The sequence below is a fragment of the Falco cherrug genome, chromosome 9 (genome assembly GCF_023634085.1).
Source record: "Falco cherrug isolate bFalChe1 chromosome 9, bFalChe1.pri, whole genome shotgun sequence".
NCBI lineage: Eukaryota > Metazoa > Chordata > Aves > Falconiformes > Falconidae > Falco > Falco cherrug.
In genome coordinates, this window is record NC_073705.1 from 24,174,481 (window position 1) to 24,196,762 (window position 22,282).

At 43.0% G+C, this 22,282-nt stretch overlaps 1 protein-coding gene across 4 annotated transcripts in view; it reads right to left on the minus strand.

The window, feature by feature from the left end:
• The window catches only part of SHOC2 (SHOC2 leucine rich repeat scaffold protein), a 70,814-nt gene extending 55,788 nt beyond the window's left edge, over positions 1–15,026 (minus strand). The window contains exon 1 of one of the 4 annotated variants that reach the window (XM_055720542.1): positions 14,907–15,026. The gene's annotated coding sequence lies outside the window, so the exon portion shown is untranslated. The other 3 variants (XM_055720541.1, XM_005443882.4, XM_027812173.2) reach the window with 3 other exon arrangements.
• Between the last annotated feature and the right edge of the window lie 7,256 nt (positions 15,027–22,282).

Consider the following 22,282-nt stretch of genomic DNA (forward strand, 5'->3'; position numbering starts at 1 on the left):
CCAAAATTCCTCACGTCAGATCTGTGCAGACAATACTATTTCACTGCTCACTTCTCTCACAACCAACCTCTAGCTTATTTTACAAAGCAAATAACATTACCACTAAATCCAGACCAGATGATTCCTGCCATAGTCAGGCTCATTACTGCAGGCTGCTTGATCTTACACAGTACCATCTCTTTCCTACTTCCAGCATTCATTAATAAACTATCATTTTAATTCAAGAGCTCTTAATCTCTCCCCAGAAGATACGCTATCTTCAAGGGATACTTTTGTGTGTCCACTTCCTCTCTGGTATTTACAATCACACCATAATTCTGTGGGAGTCTGCCAGAAAACTGCCTATCCCCTCCATCCTTTGGCCATTGTACTGGCACATCTAAATGAGGCTACAAAGTGTTATCTAAGAAAGAGTTCAGTGCTCAAAGGATTTGTTGCCCAAATAGCTCTTCCACCCGTCCTTCAGAAAAAGGAATCAAATCATGGCCCTGCAAGTCAGTTCTGGCCTGTGGAGTGCTACCAAGCTATGCTGCCCTGCACGCTCCAACGTAATATTCTTCATGCTTGCATACATGATATATGAAGCTGCTAATATACAAAAACTCGAACATTAAATAGAAACAAAAGTCTGTAGAATGCAACAGAACTTACTAACATTCATCATTTACTAAATGACATTTTTCCATATGAATGAGAGGAAGTCAAAGAAATGCAAGATAACCTCAAAAATAACTGCAGCAGAAATGAAACCAAAAAACTAAGCTTAAAAGGCTTGGGGTTTTGCTTAAGAACAAGCCTTAGAGTTCACGTGACCACAAATCAAGACTTCGGATATCTGCACACGGCACTATAAATGTGGTATTTTCAGTGCCTGGGAAAGACCAGAAAAAGCAAGAAGGAAAAGGCTGTTTCACTCTCCACACTACATTAGATCACCAAAATAAAGCACCTGGGATCTATGAAAAAGGCAGGCATCAGTTAATTAGTTTGATCTTTCTCCAAATTTGAGATTCAGTTATCAACTATCAGCAAGCAATTTAAATAGTACTACAAATCCAGTATACTGTAAAACTGGAACTGTTACACACTCCTATGGCAAAGCAAGATCCCTACAGGTTCTACCTACATGGGTTTCCCCTCTGGGATCAGAAATAATTGCAAATAGTAATTGGGTTTAATCACTGGTTTTGGGATCTGTATTCATATACCAACAAACAGTTCCCAAACACAACAGAACTAGGGATCAACACTCAAAAAAAAAAAAAAAAAAAAGAAAACAAAACCAAAAAAACCTACCACACCAGCAACTTAAACAGCAGTGAAATTAGATTATTTTTCAATTAAATCCTTATGTAGTGAAATGCAAAAGTAAAATGAGAACATAAAATTTTACTATTTCAGATAAGTGACACAGTGTTTTTATCTTTTACAAGAAGGTTCAAAAACTTGCACAAGTCCTTACATTCAAAAAGCAAACATGAAGCCAACAGAGAAAACCTGTATCTTTCCATTAAAAAAACTACAGTAGAAAGACCAGCTGTTCACCTCAAGGTAAGCACTGAAGTTTGAGACTGCCACAAGAAAATACAATCATGGCTGGTTAAGTGCGCTTTCTGAGACGTTAAAATCTGTGCTTTCACTGAAATTTTACTAGTAAGAACACAGCAACTAAAATGTCATCTTAGAGGAATTAACACAAACACTTAAACAAGAAGTAGAAGCTATAGCCATACCCCAACATCGACGCAGCATCTCCTGGATTTTCCTTTTAAATAGTTTTTCAAACACTGAATCAACAGAATACTGCTTAAGGGATACACCAAGCCCAAAGAAAGTAATTTCCCTAAACACGGGGCAGGGGGGTGGTGTACATAAATCACATATTTCTAGAGAGCAAGACTATTACAATGAGCATGCTTAAGTCTTGAAGTCTTATTTAAAATAAATAAAAAATAAGAGATAAAACAGCAAATCTAAATTGAGCCGAAAAAAAATACCATCTGTTCCAGTTAAAATTCCTCCCTCACCTATATGATCATCAGGAGCTCTTGATATTGTTTCAAATATTAAAAGACATGCATAAAGGCCACATTACTTCTGCAAGAACCACTACATGCCATCAAAAGTACCAAAATAAACCCAGGAGTGATCCACAAGTGAATTTAGTGAACTTCACAAACAGTGCAAAGTAATTCCCACCTCCTCTTCTTTTTTTTTTTTTTTTTTAATTTAAATATATGGCTCCCTTATAATAGTACAATTACAATGGTGTCAGCATAACAGAACACCTCATACTGAAAAGTGAACCTTACAGGCAAATGAAAAGCTTGACTTAAAAGAACTAAATTCCTTGCACTGGCTAATTAGTCTGCTCTGTGATCACTTATCACAGCTTTTCAAGCTGGGATATTTTATTTACATTAGGCTGCAAGCACTAGGCAGTGTTAAAAGCTGCATATTAATCATAATCAAAACCAGACAGTACTCTCAGATGCAAAGTGCCCATGGTCACATTAGATGAAGAAAAAGGGCCATACAACCAGACCCCCATCTGACTGGTAACAGAACTCACATTGCCCACTAGCTGTAATTAAGAGTTTTGGCATCACAGAAAATCAGAACCCAAATGAATCCTAAGTGTTGGGATTCTGGAATTATCATCTCTATAATGGATCATTGTAAACCTCATAGTAGAGCAGCCACCTGAAAAGTGACCAAAAACTGGGCAAAAAGTAACATTTGCAGCATCGATTCCATTTTATTAATCAACTTCTGCCCATTTACTTTTGGTAACTGAAAAGCAGCACGTTTGTACTGAATGAATATATACACACACCGGCACTACATGTGGAAGAGCCAAAGTACAACCCCACAAATGTAAACCTGTTACCTAGTTCCTTAGTTTCTCATTTAGTTCATAAACCAGGTTATACAACACTGAAATTATACAAAAATCATAATTAAAAATAGATATCCAAAGCTGCTGCCCATCTCGCCCTCTACTGCTTGAGAAAGCTGCTTAGAAAAAAACTCACTCCTGACAGGAAGAAAAGGGTCTGAGCAGTGATTTTACACTCTGCACTTAGACAACTTGAAATTCAGTCCACAAGCTTTTACAACCACACACAACCCATGCAGAGCTCTCTCTATAGCTCATCATCTCCAAACACGACAAACAAGTCATTGCTGTATCATTGAAAAAGCGCACAAGAAAAGTTCAAATCATTATTAGATTTCTATTCGGAAAAAGCATTAGAGAACAATAAGCAGCATTTTGAAAGTAACACACATACAAGCTTTCCATGCTCTCTCCCTCTACTTTTATTTGCAAGCTTTATACCTGTAGATAAAACTTTCAAACAGAGTAACTCAGTGGTTGAAGCATACCAGTTACTTGCAGAAAGTTCGGGCATGCACACATACTCTTGGTTACGATGTGCAGAGGCAGTGTACCCCATGTTACCCTGGGGTAAGGGAACCCAGACAAGCAGTCGCGATGAGGAGCTTTCATACGCTATACGCCCTTTTGCCTTGCATTAACTTGTTCCCGTGCCACAAAATAAGAAATTTACAGCAAAGGTTACAGAAACTTTTTCTGATGCATTTTTTTTTTTGTGGGCACTGAGTGAAATTTATGTTCACTATTAATTTCCACTGTGGGGAAAAGAAGGTTATCAGGAGTAGTCAGCATGGATATACCAAGGGGAGATCATGCCTGACCAACCTGATAGCCTTCTGTGATGGAATGAACGACTGGCTGGGTAGACAAGGGGAGACTGGTGGACGTTGTCTACCTTGACATCAGCAAGGTTTTTGACATGGTCTCCCACAACATCATGTGTAAACTCAGGAAGTGTGGACTAGATGAGGCCCGTGAGGTGGATTGAGAACTGGCTGAATGGCAGAGCTCAGAGTTGTGACCAGCGGTGCAGAGTCCAGCTGGCGATCTGTAGCCAGTGGTGTTCCCCAGGGGTCAGCACTGGGTCCAGTCCTGGTGAACTCTGTTATCAATGTCCTGGATGAACAGACTAGGCGTACTTTTGGCAAGTTTGTTGATGAAACAAAACTGGGAGAAGGCAGCTGTGCTGCTCTTCAGAGAGACCTGAACAGGCTGGAGAGTTAGTTGGGTGGAGAGGAACATAATGGAGCTCCGTAAGGGCAAGTTTAAGTTCCTGCACCTTGGAAGGAACAACCCACTGCACTAGTACAGCTGCTGGGGGGCAGCTCAGCAGAGAAGGACCTGGGGGTTCTGGTGGACAGCAAATTGCCCATGGGCCAGCAGTGTGCCCTGGTGGCCAAGAAGGCCAGTGGGAGGCTGGGGTGCATTAGGAGGAACGTGGCCAGCAGGTCGAGGGGGATGATCCTGCCCCTCTGCTCTGCCCTGGTGAGGTCGCACCTGGAGTGCTGTGGCCAGTGCTGGGCTCCCCAGTTCGGGAGAGATGGGGAGCTACTGGGGAAGGTCTAGAGAAGGGCTGCAAAGATGGTCAAGGGACCAGAGCATCTCCCTAGTGAGGAAAGGCTGAGAGAGCTGGGCCTTTTCAGCCTGGAGAAGAGAAGACTGAGAGGGGATCTTACCCGTGCCCACAAATATCTTACGGGCGAGTGTCAGAGGACGGGGCCAGGCTCTTTTCAGTTGTGCCCAGCGACAGGACAAGGGGCAACGGGCACAAACTGCAGCATAGGCAGCTCCAGCTGAACATGGGGAAGAACTTCTTTACGTTGAGGGTGACAGAGCACTGGCCCAGGCTGCCCAGAGAGGCTGTGGGGTCTCCTCTGGAGACATTCAACACCTGCCTGGATGCGACTCTGCAACCTGATCTAGGTGAACCTGCTTTAGCCAGGAGTAGGACTAGATTATCTCCAGAGGTTCCTTCCAACCCTGACCATTCTATTACTCAGTGGCTTCAAAGATGAAAAAGTACAAAAAATGACATAGTAAAAGTACAAAACAATGGGAAAAATCAGCAGAAGCAGCTCTAAAGCATACTTTCAGATTAGCATGGTACACAACTGATCAGTTTATATTAAATTTTTGACAGACAGCCAACAAGCTGGCCGAAAGAACCAACAGTGTGCAAACCATGGAAAGTCTCCCTGTTAACATGAAGCATGTTTAAATGAAAAAAACATTTTCAGTAGACATTGGAAATCACAGGAATGAAAGCTGTGAGAAACACAGATTTCTCATTCCAAGACTTTACATGTCGAGTATAACGTATAAACATTTGCCTAAAGAGACCGAAGTCCATAGTTTATATAAAGCATAAGCTTTGAAACTAAGGTGACAGCAGCTTTCTTTTAGTATTATAATACAGAGGATCATTAAAGAAACAAGAGGTCATATACAGACTACAACCATCTCGGGATCCTTTCAAGCAACACCACTACTTCTGATCATACCAAAATGTTCAAAGATCTAATATGCTACTCTCCACAAGTTTCACTACCAACAAAATAATCACAGCAGTAACGGGTTTGCACCCATTTGCCTTGCTGTGCCTTTCACCTGTCTGGAAAGAGTGAGAAGTTTGGGGCTGGGATCCACCTCCACTCCTTACTCGTGGTGAGCTTGGCACAGGTCACCTGGCCAGGCAGGCTCTCCAAGGCACATGCTGCAACTGGGTTTCAGCTCCTACAACTGGCTCACAGCAAGGGAAGGCAGAGCAATCCCATTGCCATTACTGCTGTTAAAAATCTTCCCTGTAATTTCTGTGCCTTAGTTCCTCTACTGTAATGCAAAAGGGATAGTGCATATCACATAAAAAGGCCAGAAGGTTAATTCAAAGCTATAAAAGGCTACAAGGTCTTTTTTACACTGTAACAGCAAGTTTAGAAATTACTACTATTTTCTCAAGGCTTTTGAAGCAGAACACTTCACCAAAAGCAAACGTCCATCTTGAGAGATGTGAGCAGCTGCTCCACAAGAAAAAAAACAAGTTCCCTATTCTCCTCTCTTTCTCTTTTATTTCTACACAACCTGATTTTGAGAAAAATGTTTAGGTTTTTGTTACCACAGGAGGGCAGGAGCATGTAATGCTAGTGCTGATTTCTTCTGAGAGAGTGCAGAACAAACAGTGGGAGCTGGAATACAGAAAGAGCCAAGTCAGAGACCCAGAGCGTGATGAAAATTCAGTCATAGCAGCAGAGTTAACTGCTTGTTAATGAAGGCGTATGCATCCCATCTGCCAGCTACAAAAGAGCTGGAATGGTTTCAAAAACATTCCAAGACAGACATACCATCAAATATATGATGTGAACATGTGATCCACACTCAAAAGTTTACTCCACTCATTTCAGCAGGACCACATATAAACACAAACAGACACACATGGGCACCAAGGTTGCAGGATACAAACCATGTCCTTGTCAAACATTAACTGTCACTGCCCATTGAGAATAGAAATCCTTCCAGTGTAATTTGTTTATTCATTAATTCTGATTTCAGGAGAAAGTTCTGGCTTGCCCCCAACAGCTAATTGGTTCAATAAACAGCATCTCAGTTTAGAAGAAGAAAACATGATACTACAGTGAAAGCGTGTAACTGAAACCTCAGTATCTGTTTGGGTATGACTTAGGGCTTTCTCAAAAGAGCTGGACTGCAAAGAGCTGGATTGCAAAGAGCCAGTTTTAAAAGACAAGACAGTATACAGTTTAAATGCAAGAAATAACTACCAATATTTATCTGAAGACTTCTTATGGGGAAGAAAGAAGAGAAATCACTGCTGTAAAAAAGTGCCTAGCGATGACCTAAAACACTGAGAATAAATTTATGGATGAAGTCATGGAAAAAAAAAAATCCAGGTTGTTGTATTCATTATGTGAATTATAACTCATGGCTATAATACTTAAACTTTTGTTTCCTTCCTAACTAGGCCTGCCACACACAATATGCTATCAAAAAAGCTGCCAAACAATTGTTTCAATCTTCCAAAAAGCAAGTATGTAGCCCACCATGAAAAACAAATATGATAACCTGAAATCTGCCATCGCCTGCACACTGTCCAAGAATTCAAAAGAGTTAGAGGGAATTACCAGAAGAAAATTTGCTGCACAAAGACAAGTTCCCAGGTATCTTAATTCATATTATTTACTAACATGAATTTAGCTTCTCATGAAAAAAACAATCATCTAGAATCTTAAATTCAATATAGTTCATGTAATTGCCAGTATTATAGATTTCTCTTTAATAAGAAGTATCTCAGGTTTTGCGACTGTACATAACCATTAGATTTTTTAAATCTATTAGGAAAGTAATTGTCACAGATATAGTATGTTAATAGGAACATTTGAACTGAGGCTTCATTTAACCCATCCATCCCTTCAATAAGAAAATTGTGCAAGTCACTCCAAATTATGCATATTTTATAGGATTTTTCTTGGCTTAAAACCTTTCGACTGTACAATCATTTCTCTACAAGAAACATTTTTAAAAGTCACATGCTGTAAGTGCTATGTCAGAAGCAACAGCAAAATGGGTTTTCACATTAAGTCCTTCATTCTGCTATGATCAGCATTTTGCAGGACTACACAGATGGATTCTATGGTAGCCCTTCACTTCCTTGTTTAGGAGGTCACTTTTTTGCACTATTTCTTTTTATAAAGATCTATTTTTGACTGCTGTGGACTTGTGTTTACATATTAATCCACCTGATGCCTCCAGGAGCCATATAGTTTGCTAGTGAAATCATTTTCTCTCTGCTACACACAGCGTCTCCATGTAACTAAATGCTTCTGAACAGGACTTGGTATTTACGGCGATGTGAAGACGACTCCTCTCTGCGTGGTTATCCCTTAGAAATAAAAGAAACTCACGGTTCTGCTTTTCTGCAGTGGCTAACTCAAGGAGAAGGGGGGGGGAAGGGGAATGGGAATATAAAAGGGCACAAAACTAACATCACAATTTCAGAAATACATCAGTTGATCTAATTAGGAGAATAAGGATTACTCAATTATTTCCTTGCCTTGGATAGCTGAGGGTTGATTTGGGGGTGGGGGGTGTTGAGCTGGAGGGGAAGCATTGAGAGAGATTATAGGATTTTTTAATTATTTTTTTATATATATAAGAATGGAATAAACTCCAGTATTTTGCTGGATTATTTTTAACATGAAGGAAAAATAAGACTGAAGCTAAGAACCTAAACCCTTCCTCAGCACAAAGCACTTCACTCAGCACCTGCAGTTGCACTGTATGTATAGCTTTAGCCAATTATCTACAAATTTACCAAGACCTTCACTGCTGTGCTATACAAGCTTGAAGTTACAGTAACACACTGAATTGCCTTCTTTTGTTTTAAAAAGATAAAATAAATCTATGCAACAGTTGGAACAGTAAAAAAGGGGGTTTTGCTTTAAGTATTTTGACACAACATGAGTATTTCCTCTCAGGACAATTATCAATAAAAACAATTAATGCTGTGTATTACAAAACAGATTATAACCTAACTTTCAGCATCAAAAAAATAAAAAACCAACAGTGAGAAATCTTATACAGAAGACTGGACTGTCCACACGCTACAATTACACAGGTTACCACTACTGCCAGTCACAGGAGAGAAGCCTCGTACCAAGAAAGGGCAAAATCCCCTATTTGCCAAGATTTAGCTGACTGGGACATGGCTGAGAGAAAGGAAGAGGAAAAGAGAAAAGTCTGGCTCCCCACAATCATTGCTGCACCTCAGCTAAAAGTAAGTATTGGCCCTGGTCTTTTTGGCTGCCAGTCAGGTATTTCTTCATAAAAGTAGTATGTTTATTTTTCTTCCCAGTCATCACAACATGCCAGGCCAATGGGTCATTCTGACCATTCAAACTGTCACGAAACACCTCGTCAATTTCTGATTTAATACTCATTCCTATTAAGATGGGAACATCGAAAACATAGATCTAAATAAAACAGCAAATCCTAAAGTGGTTTTGCCATATTCTTACAGGTACTAAACCAACATTACTTGTAATATCTAATGGATAATTAAAATCCAAGTACACATGAAGTATAAATATACTACAGCTAAAGGTTCTCAGGTGTCAGGCTTTCAAGATTATTTTTGTTTTTTCACATAACATTATTTAACCTTATATTTTTATTCCCATCACTATAAATATTATTCAAAACATCTGGTATACATAATGTAAGTTTTTGATAGGACAAGTGTTAAAAATACTGTATTATAGTAATATGTATGTTGTTCACAGGACTACACAGAATACTTCATATATAAGCCAATCATCATATAGAAGTTCTAAGTAAATTTATGGTTCCTGCAATAATATCACTTACTGTTTCAGAAAACTGTTTTCATAACTTTACTTCCAACCACAAGGTCATTCATCATACTCTCAACCTGAACAACTACTACCACTTCAATATGTGCAAACATGTGCAGGAGTGACAAACTACTAACAACAGATATATATTATCATTGTTTAAAAGAACATTTGATTTAAACATATCTTTCTTGCTCCAGTTTTCACCAGCTAAACCGTGTAAGCCAGAGAAAACCCTAGGATTACAACTGATTAGCCAAAAAATATAAGTAACAGTTTAATATATTACTATTCCCAAAATTTGACACAATACATTAACAACAAGGCTGTAGCTACAAGAACTTAATTCAAACCTTTAAAAGATGGCATTCTGTGATGATTTGAAAGTCTCTATGCATCTACTAATCACTAAGAGTCAAGTAAGTGATACTAATCACTGTTCTGTTTAACAACTTTGTAAAGCAAACTTCTGACAGATAGGTTATGGCAACTTGCCACCAGTTCCCAAAAAGAGTGTCTGCTTTCAGTCACATCACTGTATCGACACTTCCAAAGGAAATTCGGGGTGCTTCTGGTAAAATTAGTCATAAGTCATCAAATGTTTCAGCACCAAAACAGTGGTGGCACAATATTTCACGTTCCTTATGCATAAAATATTCCCACAGACATCTATAGGATTTCTGGAAATAAATGCAAAACCAAGTCTCAAGCAAACATGTTCTGCAACACCAAATATAGCAAGTTTGGAAATAGTTGGTGAAAAACTGCACAAGCTTCAATTTTTTTTTCTTCCAAGAGCCTGTATCAACCTGTGGGCTGAAAGGAGTGGGAGACTAGAACATGGGTAAGTTAAAATTGCACCTCATCGCAAACAGGCTTCACTATTTAATAAAGATGCACTTCAGAACCCCCCTCCAAAGCAATACCAACCACGAACAAGATCCGCGCTACAGAGAGAACCTATTTTAAAGTCTAGCAGTCAAAGCAGTGAGAGAGTGAACTGAGATGTGCTGCAATATTTATGCAGCCATTATAATGCAAATGCATAAGGTATTAGAAAGGCTATTTGCATTGGTGCACAGCCCCTTCAGTCTATGTACAATGCCAACAGAAAGAACAATTAGGATGCATGCATAACAAAAAGCCTCTGACCACAGCGTAGGCAGGTCCACTGAACCGGATACAATATCTATGGGATCAACAGGGCTCCATGGAAATACTGTCTGCTGGATCGCTCCATACATCTTGCTCATACATAGAATATGAAGCACTTTAAGACACAAAAGCACGTAGGGGATTAGTATGGTGAAGGTAAGAGCAAGCTACAACCAGTTTACTGCGAGCACCAGTCGCATGTTTCTCAAGATGAACAACGGGGCTGGAGCACTGCTCGCCTCCCCAGGGCTGCTCCTCTGCAAAACCCCAACACTACTAACAGGCAAGTAGCAAACTTTCAAGTGTGCTAAAAATTAATACATTTTAAAAAAAAAACAGCTGCATACTTTCCTGTGGCAAAAACCAATTATTTCCCAGCACTTTTTGTAACAGAAAGGGAGGCAGGTGTGCAAATTAGGATCTAATGTACATCCACTCTGAGAACACACTGTGCTTTTGTAAAGAAATCAAAGAGCAGACAAATAAAAAAAACCCCAAACTTGCATGTCTTTCTTTCTTTTTACACGTATAACTTAATGATAAAACAATACTAGAAGAACCAAGTATGCCAAATTGTTTTTAAGATGTTTCTTTGACTTCGTAACCTACCATTTATCTACACCAATTCACAGCCTCTTAACATATTCTATGCTAGTCAGCATGTCTACAATTATATGACAGGCTCTGTTGTCTCCTGTATTTCTCTTGTAGAACAACACACATAAAGTACTACTTAAACTGCAATGATCTTAAAACAGTCTAAATTTAACTATGTTGTATAGAATTACTTTTTTAAAAGAAATTCTAAACCTCGCATAATTTCTGTACCAAATATATCCATTACCTAGAGGCTAATGATGGAAAAATTCTTAGTAATTAAAATTCCCTTTTTATCCAGAGACCAGTTTTTTGCTATACTGAAAATGCCTTTATTGAACCAAATCTGGTGTCAGAGAATGCACAGATTTAACAGTACGTTACGCGTATTTCACAACACAGTCAAGCCCAAGCAATGCAGCAAAAACCAAGCAAATTAAGGTCAATGGCTAATACCGCAATCATTACCTGCTTATTATACAACCTGTTACATTTTATCCCAGTACATTTTGTAACATAGCAAGGCTACTGTATCAAACAGACTACACGACCATGTCAGCGAGTACAATTTTAATGTAAACAAGGGTTCTATTTATCTTTACAATCTATTTACAACAGGCTGTTTAATCTTCACTACTATGTCCTCCACAGCCTTCTCACACACACACACAAACCCCCACCAGAAAGAGAGGGACAGAAGCATCGCCTCTGAGATGCACTCGCTTGCAGTAAAACCAAATAGAAGGTATTACAACAAGAGAGGAAACGCAAGCCTTGCTACAATTAAAAAAGCATCCACAAAGGAGCCACACAAAAAAAAAAAAAAAAATAAAAAGCAATGAGCCTCAAAGCACTTTGGATGGGAAATGCCACTAGCCAAGCTGAGCAAGAAGGTATGGCAGGCTGGGCGTGGGTACGTGGTACGGGCCACGGGCTACCCTGCACGCAGGCAAAGCACAGAGTCACCTGAACCCACCCGCTGAGGAGGGCAGGGGCGAGGTGGAATGAGGGGTGAGCCATCCCGGGGGCTGTGGCGGGCAAGGGGAAGGGGCAAGCGCTGCCTTCCCCTCCCTCCATGCACACAAGTTTTCACCTTTCTTCAGACACGAAGGAGAACCTGCTGCTAGAGAGAAACAGCTTCTTTTAGCACCCACCCAAATTCTCCACGATGGTATTTTGGAACATCTGAGATCTCTTCATGCAGTTTTATTTCATCATCATCATAGTACACCTTTCCGAAAGGGAGATCAGTTATTTGCAGGGCTTCCTCAGGAAGGGATCACAAAATGTGATCCTTCTCATTTGTAACAAGCAGAAGACACTTTTACAGCCTTAATTCAGTTAACATGCATGAGCCCCATGCACACATGCAAGCACACACAACCACCTATTTCATGGGTGCTGTATGCGGGTCGGCAGCAGCCGCCTCGCACAGTGACAAGCCAGGACCGCCACGCACCGCTTCAGCAGAAACATTGTTTTCTAGAAAGCCACAGCCAAGTAACAATTCATCCAAGGGTTTCCTAAAAGGCACACACAGAGCGAGCTTCAAGCAATTAATTTCTGTACACAGGCTAAGAGTGCAGGAAGACAGCTGGAGAAAACACTCATCTTCTGAAGGAATCCCTTCAATCGCGCAAAATTCCTGGAGGAGAATACACCCGTCAGTGCGATTTAAGTGTCAACATAACAAAGGAACGCCCCTCCCAGCACCTCCTGCCTTACAGATATGTCACGCTGGAAAGGAAAAACTAGACCGGGAAGACAGCTATTCGCAATCAGCACTGTTTATCGACCCTACCCTTGCCATCACCCCCCAAAAAAAACGCTGGGGATTGTTTAAGGTTTCTAGAAAGAACAGAATAAAGGGACATGGCAGAAGACAGCGTCCTCTTTGAGGATTCCTCAGTATTCCTCAAAGGAAAGCTGTGGATACAAGGAGAGCTTTGTCTGGAATCATCTTTCTATATTACAAGATTCCACATAAAATTAGTTTTGCCCAATGTATGTGTTCTGCCTTGCCACATGTACAGAAATCCTGATGGCTGACAAACATTAGCCTAAATTAACAGGAATCCAGCTTCAAATTAGTAAAACAATCTCCCATTTCACTCATCCAGAGCAAAGAATAATTACACAGAAAACCAAAACAGTCAAACCCAAATCATTCAACAGGAATTAAGAGGATAAGGGTGTTACTAAAATTAAAATGTATGCACAACAGTGTAATAACAAATTCATAGGATACAGTAAATCTTTCCCAAAACCAGGCTAGAATTATATCAAGATCACCATACAACATATGCCTGAAATATGGCTGTAAGTAAGTGTGACTTAATTTGACCACCACCTACTTTAAGCCCTTGATTTTATAAATAGAAGCATCCAATAATGACTAGTGATTAAAAAAAAAAAAAAAACAAAAAACACAACACAGTTTAGAAGGTAAAAAGAAGAAACAATACATACAAAGTCAAGCACGCAAACAAAAAACAGCAGAAAATTAAGACCCTGAAGGTAATTACTAAAACCATTTTAATTTCTATTTTGATAGTCCAAAAAAATCCCGACCAAGGACTGCAGACATGACAATAAGCACAATTACAATTCCTTAATCATGAATATTCTGCCTCAAAAGTGTCTGCACATGTGCAGAGCTGAATAAAACAGATGCTTCCATAATCCCATCTCAAAATCGTGAGTTGAAAATTACCAGTACAGTTTCAGTACTTTGTAATTGTTTTCTCACACATGGTAACTTCTTATTCCACATCCATACCTGCTCCTAAATAAACCGGTAAAGTCAAGCAGCCACACAGTTTCACCAAACTTCACTTCTGCTGAATTTCTGTACAGCTCACGCCCAGTTGCAATTTTAGTCAACACACACGGCCGTTCAGCTTACAGAAGGTTACTACAGCTTTTTAACCATTTCCTAGAGAAAGATACGTACAACTCGGTGGAAACACCTTCTACAGCCACGAATACAGGCGGGAAGCTGTCACACCACCCTCTGTGTGACATCTGTTTTAAATACCGGGAAAATCACCTGGCTAGACGGGAAGGCGAGGAGTTTTGAAACGAGATTCTGCCTCTCCGGCTCCATCACCACTGCCACAATAAATACATCGGGTGAAACAGGAAAAGAGGCTCACGCCTATACGAGAGGGTGGGGGACAGCACTCACACACACGACAGCAGATGTAATCATTACCCTGAACGCCGGTAATCATTACCCCGAGCGTCAGTGCCACTACACACACGCGAAGTCCCTCAAAATTTCCCTCGCCAGCTCTCGGTGCCGGGAGCGGGCGGGGAGGAGGAGAGGTGAGGCTGTGAAACGGAGCTTCCTCCTTTCTTTTTGTGGTGGTGGTGGTGGTGTTGTGGCGGTGGCTGGTCGATGCCATCGCCCGGCAGCGCGGAGGAGCGGGGCAGCCCCGCCGCCCGGCCCAGCGGGGCGATCGGCCGCCCCCGCCCCGCCGCACGCAGCGGGCGGCCCCCGGCCCGCCCCACCTGCCCCGGGCCCCGCGGCTGCCGGGCGGGGCGGCCCCCGCCGGGGCACACGCACACACGGAGCCGCCGGTACCGGTGCGCGCAGCCCGGGCGGGCCGCCCCGCCGGCTCCCGCCGCCCACCCCCCCGCGGCTACCTGCCGCCCAGGCCCTCCCCGCCTTTGTGCCCGCGGCCTCCCGCCTCCTCCGCCGTTGCCCCCGGCCGCCGCCAGGCCCACCCCGCCCGCTGTCAGCCGCCGCCTCAGCGCGCCCCGCCGCCGCCCCCCGGCCCGCCGCGGCCCCCGAGCCCGGCCGCCCCGTACCGTGCGGCTCCGCCATCCTCCCGAGGCGCGCTCGGCACCCCCCTCCCCGCCCGCCCCTGCCGGCCACCGTCTCTGCGCACCGAGCCGTCACGGGACACCCCGCCCACAGACCTCCCGCGGCACCACAGGGGCGGGCCCGCCGAGGCGCGGGGCGACCGACCGCTTCCAGGTTACGGCGCCGCCACCATCTTGGCGGCGGGCGGAAGTGGCCCGGTTGCCCCTGGCGACGGCGAGGCGGCGGGGGGGGGGGGGCGCCGTGGCGGGAGGTGCCGGGCCGTCCGCGGCGGGGCCCCCCGCTGCCTCTGCCGTTCCCGCGGGGGCCCGCAAGCCCTGCGGGGCCCGGGCCGCCCCGAGCAGGTGGCCAGTGCCGCGCTGCCTCACCGGCCACCCCTCCCGCTGAAAGCCGGGGGAAACCTGTGCCGAGATTCCCCTGAGGGCGCAGGACAGCCCGTAGCCCCGGCGGTCGCTGGCTGCGGCCCGTTAGAGTATCCCAAGGAGCGGGCACTGTTTTCCCGCCAGTCCCACTGTTTGACCGGAGCGTTTGCCCCCCGGGACCGACGGCACCAGAAATTCCGGTGTCCTGAGGCCCTGTGGAGCGGCTCTCCTCAGCGCCCAGCCACCCCGCTCCTGCTGCAGGCCACCTCCGGCTACTGAGGTGTCATGAAAGAGATGGGCCAGGGGATTGCGGCCTTCCCGCCTTCCCTGTTTCTACAAAAGCGGGACCGTCCCACTTGGCACCTCCTATGACCTTGAACCAACACGCCGAGATACCACAAGCTAGGCGCAACCAAGCCACTCTGGCAAGGAATACACATGGGAGCTGCAAGAAACTGCGGCAGCCGTTCAGAAGGTGGCAACCACACCTCTGCATAGGCGAATATGCTCAAGTGTGACGGAGCATCTACCATTGGTTGTTGTTTGATTTCGGATGGGATTTTAAAGCGAGTTCTTTGATGACTTGTTGCAACAGACCTTTCAGTATTTTGCTGAGAAATGTTTAGCTTTTTAATGCTAAATTTTCAGGTGGTTGCAATCAGTTCCCCTTTCAAGCCTAGAGGGATTCTGCAGTGCAGTAGCAACTCAACTTTCTAATTTCTGAAACACATTACAGCTAGTGGGAGCCTACTAATTGACCTCAGTACTTGCTGGTCTGGACTGGTCCCAGTGGCGCACATTCAAAAAGAACAGCACCCACCTCAGCAGAATGAAAATCATTAATAAACTTGGGAGCTGTTTCCTACATCAGATAGATCTAAGTGTCTGCTCTTTCCATCAGTTTTTTACAACTTTTGGCAACCATCAAGGCTACTTTCAGTGAAACAAGGCTATTTGCATTCAATTATCTGGGTTCTGACAGTTTTCTTTGTGTGATTCTTTGGTGAACCAGACAGTTCAATGTGGTTACATGCTTTTTTACTAATAAATGCTGGACAGCGTTTAAAGCAGAATTGGCTTTTTGGCATAATGGGTCACAGGGCAGAAACCAGGTGTAACTTCCTAGTGACAATATTTCTTACAATGACTGGATGTTTATTTGTTGTTATTACTCAGCAAAACATTCAATGTGGACAGTGCACCAAACCCCTACAAGGCATGGAAATATGTGCTTTGCCCTGAAAGCTTGGAGTCTGAAAGAATTTTTTCTTGTGTAGCTTATTTGAATGCACACAGATGTCTACATATAACTACAGCTTCTGTATTAAAGACCATAGTGTGTATTCACCCCACATAGGGAGGATCTGAATGTTTTGTTGACCGTGTACTGTGCCTTTACATTTCTCAGGCTCTTTGTGTGCAAAGTGCCACCGCCCAGTCGCTTTAGGATTGAAGAAGTATGTGCAAAGGATATATGCTACACGTACTCTGGTTCAGTTAGAGATTTTACTTCTGTTTCCTCTCTCTTTGCTTTTAAAATATGATTTGAAATCTAAAAAGTTATTACTCTGTACTCCAAAAACCTGGTTTGCTCTTTTCAGGATGAAACATAAAACTGAAAAGCTGATATAAAGCAGAGCAGGACAATTGTCACTAGACAAAGAACTGGCCAAGAAATTTACACTGATAACTCCACCCTTCTGTTGCAATTCCTTAAGTATGTCTTATAAGATTAGATCGAACCTACAGTAATACTTGTGCCAACTAACAGACCTTTTTGCAAAGGCAGAATTGGTACACACAAGATTTGTTTTTAATCTGCACAAATGGAGTAGTTTATACCTTCCTACTGGATGCTGGAAGGCTCAGGTCTGACCTACTACCAGCCTCCATCAGCACTGTTTGTCCCCAAATCTTCATCGACACAGACCTGACCCAGTGCAGAAGGTGAGTATAAGAGTCACAGTCCTTACAAGTATTAGTTAACGGTGTGTCAGGATCAGGAGACTACACTGACGGGCCTGTATTTTGAACCTTGTGGTATTGCAGCTGAGTACCTCTCTTTAAGATAGATCCACAGACAGTGAGTCAGAGGTTCCTCGGTCTCTGTTGCCCCAGAAAACCCATAGAACTGTGTGAGGATCTTGAATTACTGCCATGCATACTGAAATAAACAGGAGAGAAAATATAATTAACGAGCATTTCGTAACCTACATGCGTACAGGTTCTGAAGGGGTTTCACTGGCAATTTCATTTGGACATTGCCTAACTTTTAAACACTTGGCTTTGCAAAATTCATAACGTTCCTTTAACACCTGTGGTTTTTCCTGGGTTCCTGAGAAGGACAATTGTCAACGCAGGATCACACAGCACCTCAATGGGTCATCAGCCATGCTGGTACGTTTGCATGTTCAACACAGACCTCTGCCTCTTTTACACAAAGAGAAACAAATAGCAACAGTGGATTGTTATCCTCCATCTAGACCAGCAGTGGAGGGGGATAAGTGTTGGAATTTGGATTATTCAGTGGATTCATAAAACCATTCCTAAGGCTATTTAGTATTTACACAGTTGTTTCAAGCATGTTTCTACAAAGCAGTATGATTTATTAGGAGCTAGTTCTTACACAATGAACTAAAATAAAGTAATCAATTAGTTAAGCTTGCTTAAGCTGACCACAAGATCAGTCTAGCAACTTCAGAATCATCTTTTGACTGAATTCAGATACCTTTGATATAATACCCTCACTTGCTTTTTCTTAATTTACTGGCTGACAGACCAATGAATTGACCCTTTCTCTCTTGGTCATGTGACCTTTTCACTACCTCCTCCCAACTGTAAAATTTTTGTCATCTTAACCACAAGAAAGCCTCCTCTCCTCCCCCAGGCAGGCAGCTGCTGCCTCATCCAAGGACACTCAATTCTAGTCATTTCTGTACTGTGGGTTGGGGCAGACAGCACAAGAGGCAAATTCTTTGCCAGCTGAGCCAACGTGAAGGCCAGCCTTGGGGAAGCTCTGTTCTACTTCCAGCTCTGGAAGTCAGAATGTCCCAGTGAGCACAGCCCATTGCGCCCTTTTCCACCCATGTACCCCTCTGCTCTGCCCTGCGTAGTGCTGCCTTCCACCTGTTCCTTCCCTAGGCTCTCTCCTTTCTTAACCTCCAGCAGGACCTGAACTTTGGTTCCCCACTCTGATCCTAGTTCAGTCTCTTGTCTAGTTCTTCATCTCACTGCCTATCCCCCTGACTTTCCTGTCTCTTCCTTCTCGTCCCTTTGTACTGGCAAACTGAATTCTGCTGTGTCTTCTGCCAGTTTCTTGCCAGCCAGTCTCAGCATAAAACTCTTAATTCCCAGTTTCACTTTCTTTGTGAATCTTAATCTTCTTTTATCATGTCTCAAACCTCCAAATTCCCAGTCCTAGGTTCTAGCTCCCTCTCATCTATACCTCAATCTACTCAAGCCTTCCTGCCCTATCCTATTCCTTTCCCATCTCTTGAATCACCAGTTTACCATAAGTCTGGCTTCAGTCTCTTAGCCAAGGGTTGCAACAGGTTTACTTGTCCTGGAGGAGAGAAGCATGCTTCAAAGGCTGGTGGCACGACAAAGCCCATCTAATTTTCTGAGCATCATAACAATCATGAAAATATGTGAAAAAATAAATGAAAAAATGCCTTTGTCGTTGCTTTTCTATCTTCCTCTTGAATGTCACCTTGGCTCCACTGCTTTTATTATGAGTACAAAAAACTGGGAAGGCTGGAATAGTTAGCACAACTCAGGAGCTGAAGGGGAAAGAGGAAGGGTCCTAGGCACAAAAACTGTACCTGAAGGCTGAACATAGACTTTAAGAGCCCTTGTCAATTGTCTAGGAGCTAACACTCCCAACAGAGTGGCTGACAACAAGTTCCGTCACGTTGAAGACAGAGACTGCCCCACCAGAGCGAAAGCTTCTACTGGGTGCAAGATGCTGTTGCAATACAAAAAAGGATGCAAAGAAGGGGAACCTCAAAATGTGGTTCTCTGTTGAAGCACTACAGTACAGTAGGATGTTGCTATTTTTACTGTCTGTTTCTTTTATGTGTTCAGAGTCAGGTTGGCTTACTTGAGTGACAAGAAATTATTTTTGCTTTTCGTTCAGTTGGTTCTACAAAGCAAATGTATGCTAAAAGGACAGAGTGTGATTAAGGTACCTATGTTCTCAAAACCAAGCAGTATGATTTACGGCTGTAAAACTATCATGTAAAAAACAGTTCTGGTCCTGCCGGCTTCAACGTTCAACTCATTAGCCACCTATCTATGTCAGGCTGTTAGCAATTTTTTAAGCAGACTTCCTAGTCTTGCAGGAGCTCTTCCAGGTGGAAAGACAGGACGTATCAAGGCTAAAACAGCACGTCCAGAATGCCAAGCATAAAACTATGTTCTCTTATTTACTTGCACGCACACAAACTTTTTCAAGTATGCATTGTGTCCTAACTGCCCCAGGGCCAGCAGTTCTTCAGTTGATTTAGTGCAAGGGAAAACTGCAAATCCAGCAGGCTATCAAGCAAGCTAATCTTCAGTTACACAAATGGAGAGACAACCAGTTCAAACAATTTATCTTTCAAAGTCAACACTACAACAGAAACAAGCAAGAGCTTTTTCATTCACAACAGACAAGAAACTGTATTTTTTTAGTGTAGATATTCTAGACAGGGTAGTATCAGCTGTTAGAAACTTCATACTTTTCTCTGCAGTGAAAGACAGGGCGAATTAAAGGCTTCAGTTGTCTGTACTTCGAAAGGGGAGAAAGGCTGGAATGAAAAACTCAGTTAAACTGAAACAGATGCTGATTATTCCAGCTCCAGACAGGCCATCCCTAAAGAAACCAACCTTCCTTGACTTCATTTCGTTCTTCTGGTACTTGCAAAAATTCATTTCTGACATCCCAGTGTAACTCAAAAGCACAAAGCAGGATCCAACAGGACATTCTGTGCTCTGGTGGACAAGCTTCTCTTAGCTTGGGTCTGCAGCACCTGAATTTCAGTTGGCAGTGTGCCTACCAAGGACTAACCATGTCCAGGGCCAGCATAACTCCCACAGCTAAGGGGCAAGAAGGGATGGGTATTCACAAAAGCTTGTTTAAATCTACAGAGGTTAAGCTTACTCTGTAGTCAATAAGATAAGCCTGTGCTTAGGCAATCTGAATCATATTCTGAAGAAATCGCTTTTTCCATTGACCTCACGCAGACCCTGGGGAATTGAGCTTCGCAAGGGAAAAGCCACTTCCTCCCCAGGAAAGTGCATTCAAGCCTAAATGGCTGTGGGTTCACCAGCTTTTTACGTGCCGCAGATTGCTGTTGGACTCCAGCGCTGCATGAGCACTGTAGATCTGCATGCCTGCAGGTGGTACAAGGCATCTTCCACCATTGTACCTGTTTCACTTGGCTCTTATGTCAACCTTCTAAAACTGGCTGGCACCAATAATCTGGTACAGTGTGGCTTAGGTTTCATTTACACTGCATGTTGTTTCATGCCTTCAAAGGTCTGTGAAGATTAATACCAGGCTGACTGGTATGGCACGGTACGTAGGAATGTGAGTATAGCCCAAGTTTTTCTCTGCTGAACTTCGCACAAGGGCATATCCTGCCTCCATTCCGCATGAAAGAGGGAGCAGGCTTCCACTTACCTGGTGTCCTCTCTGATCCTCAGCAGCCACAACAGGGTAGCAGTGTGGCCTGTCCTTCAAAGGGAGCACCTGAAGACAACAGTTCCATACAGTTACTTACCATTTTTAGCTGATAAAGGTGTGAAGCCGAAGGAAGGAGGCTGCCACAGTAGCCAAGAAAGGGGAAAGGTCTCTGAGAGTGGTGGCCCCAGGGAGGCAGAACAATTTTGTTACAAGGTTCCTTTAGATTACTGTAAACAATTCAACTGTGTCCTAAACATGACTGGGAGTGGCAGCACATCCATGCTGAGCCACGTAAAAAAGCCAGCTGCCCCATGCCCAGGCAAGTATCGTTGCCAGCAGGTTAACCAAGGCCATAGGCAGAAGCAGTTTTACTCAGGATTACATCTTGTCACTGCTGCAAGCTCCGCTGTCTGAAATGTGGAAGAAGATGTAGATCAGCTGAATAGAAGAGTCCCCAGGAAAACAAACAAACAAACAAACAAGCCAACCAACCTCATCTACATTCTGACAAAGAGAAAAAAATTCTTTAAGTAATTTGGGACGGGAAAATTGAGTTGGAATGAAATATTTGCCTGTTGGTCTTAATAGCTGCAGCTCTGCTATCTATTTTCTCTCCCGCTTCCAGACTGTCAGCAGGGATTGAGTGTTCTCCTGGAGCCAGGGATGGATTTCCTGAATGGTGACAAATAGCAGTAAAGCCTGAAGCCAATTCCACAGTGAAATCATTATATAAATTGCTCTTTCCCGCAGAAAGAGATGGATGAAAAATAAAACAAATGAGAAAATAGTATGAAATGAGTAATCTTACAGTTCAGTTACAGGAAGCAAAAATAACTACTCCAACAACGATGCTGGCTCAGTCAGGGAGCCAGGCGTTACAAGGAGTACACCTGTAAAGGAAAATTTCAGTTGAGGATTTCTGAAAAAAAACTGAAAACTAGATTGGTCAGGTGCAGAATGATTTTCCAAAAAGACAAAATAAAACTCCAGAGCTGTGAAAACTAGAGCACAGTGAGTGCAGGCAACTACAGTATTTATTATTATTATTGTGGTAGGGCACAGAAGCCTTGATCTTGATCTTACGTGCAGGGTGCTGTACAAAAAGAGTGTTCTGATTCAGAGATTGAAAACTAAACGTAAGACCAGAAACATGACACACATTTGTCACAGACACAGGGAGCATGAGGAAAGAAAAGCAGACAGTGTACTGCCAAGTTTTTTTATAGGCCATACAGACAAGGAGAGCATTGGAGAGAGCTCTGAAAGATGATTTTCTCAACACACATTAATAAGGGGTTGGTTGCAAGGCTGGGAGAAAGTGTAGAGATGTTTGAAATGGTAACAAGTAGTCAGTGGAACTGGTCATCGCAACCTGATCTCAGGGAAGAGCTGACGCCCTGGTAATGCTCTGAAACA